We start from the raw sequence: 2897 nt of genomic DNA on the forward strand, positions 1-2897 counted from the left end.
TTCACTTCTGTTGACAATATGCAGCTACCCAATTGGTGTAGCACGATCACGTGACGAACCGTGGCACTACTTTGGACCAAGATATTATTACGCTTTGAAGGGACTAGTTCAGCCAATAATTACGTGCCTAGAAGAATTGGCAGGAATTTTAGCGACGAACTTTTTTTTGGTGGATAAGCATGACTCGTTATTTTTTATGAACTGAAGATTATGTAGTTCCACTTCTGTGGAGCGGGTTGAAACGATAACAGGGTTCACCTTATGGCCTAATATTATATATATCGTTTTTAATTTGTTGAAATGCCAGAAATGCTACCCATACACAACTTTTTTTGCATTCATATTTCTTTGATAGGGAGTCTGTTTTAAAATAGGGACATAGTAGTTGACAACTCAATAGCAACTAAAGGTCAACTTACAAGCTTTTTCAGGAGATTGTATCCACCTTTTATGATGCAATAGAGAGGCGAAGTCCCTCCCTTTCCGGGAGCCTCCATGGGACCCCGGAAGCGTACAATTATACATTGAAGTCAATGGAGAGAGAAAGGTTATCTTTTGATCCCGTTTGAATTGTGCCACGAATGACACATATGATGTTTGTCAATTTAAAAGAATATTTTGCAAGTCAAAAAAATTAAAATGTGTCGTAAAACTGTGAAGTTACACATTTTTTTGTGTGAAACCGCTGAGTGAACTACAGGTCTCTGGTCTCGCACAATACGCTTCACCATCACAAAGACGGCCGTCACGTTGGCACATTTCACCTGTTTCTTTCAGAATGAGAATAAAAGTATAAAACGAGGTGAACATCACTACAAGTCTGGACACGTTGAGAGCTGTACATACACGAAAGGGGAGTTAGTCGGTTCTGTAAGAGCAGCGGGACCGGCTTGACAAGATGTTGGTGAGTAATATGAATGCGATGTGTAACGTTAATGTCAGCTTGCTAACATTAGCTAACAAGGTACACTAACGTGTTTTGTTTCAGTAACTAGTTTTCTCCTTAAGAACTTCGTGGTCTCTGTGTATGCTGTGGATAACATTAGTGTTCACAAGAACAAGGTAAACTCCCGTGTTTTGTTTTAGTTGCTCTTCAGATTGAAGCGGCCAGTTTTATATCGACTATACAGTATAGTCTATACTGTATGTGTGATCTCCTTTTACATCTCGTTGTGTCATTTGAGTTTATTTGCTGTGTGTAGATTCAAGGGTTTTGGTCAGACCCGGCGCCAGAACAAATCTAAAGGGAGGGCCTATGATTTTCATGGGAGGGCCCACAAAACCGTCACGTGCTGCGTGCCTGCGGCACAATATATATCAAACAGCGAGGCCCACAGCATTGCGCAAAGACGCACACTTATCACAAATACATACACAAATAAAGGGCAACATAGAAACCACTTTTGAAATATTGTGTGCGTGGCAGCACACATACTGGTAAATCACGAGCAAGGCACACTGGTTAAGGATGGCAGCTTCCTGTGCAACACATCCTCACTCCCAGGTCGGCCTATGTTGACTTTATGTCAAGTCCCCTGCCGCCTTTTTCCAACGCAAGGGGGGGGGGCCTTAGCGTCCATTTTCAACGCGAGGGGGGGGGGGGGGCTTAGCGTCCATTTTCAACGCAAGGGGGGGGCCCTTAGCGTCCATTTTCAGCTTTCCGGGATGTCCATGTGCTTCTATGGACGCTCATGGAAGCACGGCATTCGTTTGTGTCAACTGCCCTTAAAGGCAATGAAGACACTACACTACCCAGAATCCCCAGCTATCGTTTGGACTACACCATGTGCTCTGTTTGACAAACCCCGTGATAGTCCTCAAGCTCTGTGATTGGAGAGTGTGCTCCGAGGGTTACCGAGCCTCGAACAGCACTTGAAATGGGATGGAACCATGGCAGACTGTTCAAAACTGGATTTGAACGGGTCCACCGCGTCCCCCCCCCCCTCCCCCACCCCGTCCCCAGAACTACACATGCTGGCTATTCTGTTTCGCAACATGTTCTCTATGGCACGTCTCTACTGGGAGTTGTAGTTTTAAAAGACGTTTTCGTATTTCCCATAATAAGAAGTTGCCAGTATTAAACTGTGTACATCCCTGGAGGTTTAGGGGACAGGAAACACTCACATTTAAAACATATAATTAATAAATGGGTGAAAATTGCTGGTGCCCATAATGGGCAGTATTAATATATATACCCACACGCCAGCTAAGGTCAGAAGAGCTTTATTTAACAGCTGGACTTATGTTTGTGACCCCTCCTGTTGTTAATTGATAACATTACATTACATTAATTGATAAGCCTGAAACATGCACTTGTCAAGGTTCATAGGCACATTTTGCAAATATGGCAGTAGCCATCGATCAGCTTAAGATAAGATATACTTTATTGATCCCAAGTTGGAACATTTGCGTTACATCAGCATGTGTAACAGTTAAATCTGCAGTGGTGTTTATTTGAAAATCATTTAGTATAATCACACAAATTCTGTGTTTTATATTTAACAATTCTGTGTTCTTTATTTATTGATTGTTCAATACCTGACAAGGCCGGAGATGAAATATCTGCATACATCTTATAAGAGCATAATACATTATGTATAATATCAGTTAAAATAAGTGCTTCAACATAGTTAACATTGCTGGAGGTATGCACAAATATTGATAGATGTCTTGTAATGCACTATTGAGGAACCTGCGACCCAAGTTTTTCATTCAGTGCAGAACTACACCATAGTTGTGTAGGCCTATATGATCTGTCAATAAACCTTAGAAAATCTTGAAATCTTGAACGGGATGTGCAAAATAGTCATTATATACAGTCTTTAATTAACTATTAGTAGAGAATAACGAGTAATGAATATACTTTATAGGGATCCTATTAATATCTAATAATAAAA

Source organism: Pseudochaenichthys georgianus, chromosome 7 (genome assembly GCF_902827115.2).
Source record: "Pseudochaenichthys georgianus chromosome 7, fPseGeo1.2, whole genome shotgun sequence".
Classification (NCBI taxonomy): domain Eukaryota; kingdom Metazoa; phylum Chordata; class Actinopteri; order Perciformes; family Channichthyidae; genus Pseudochaenichthys; species Pseudochaenichthys georgianus.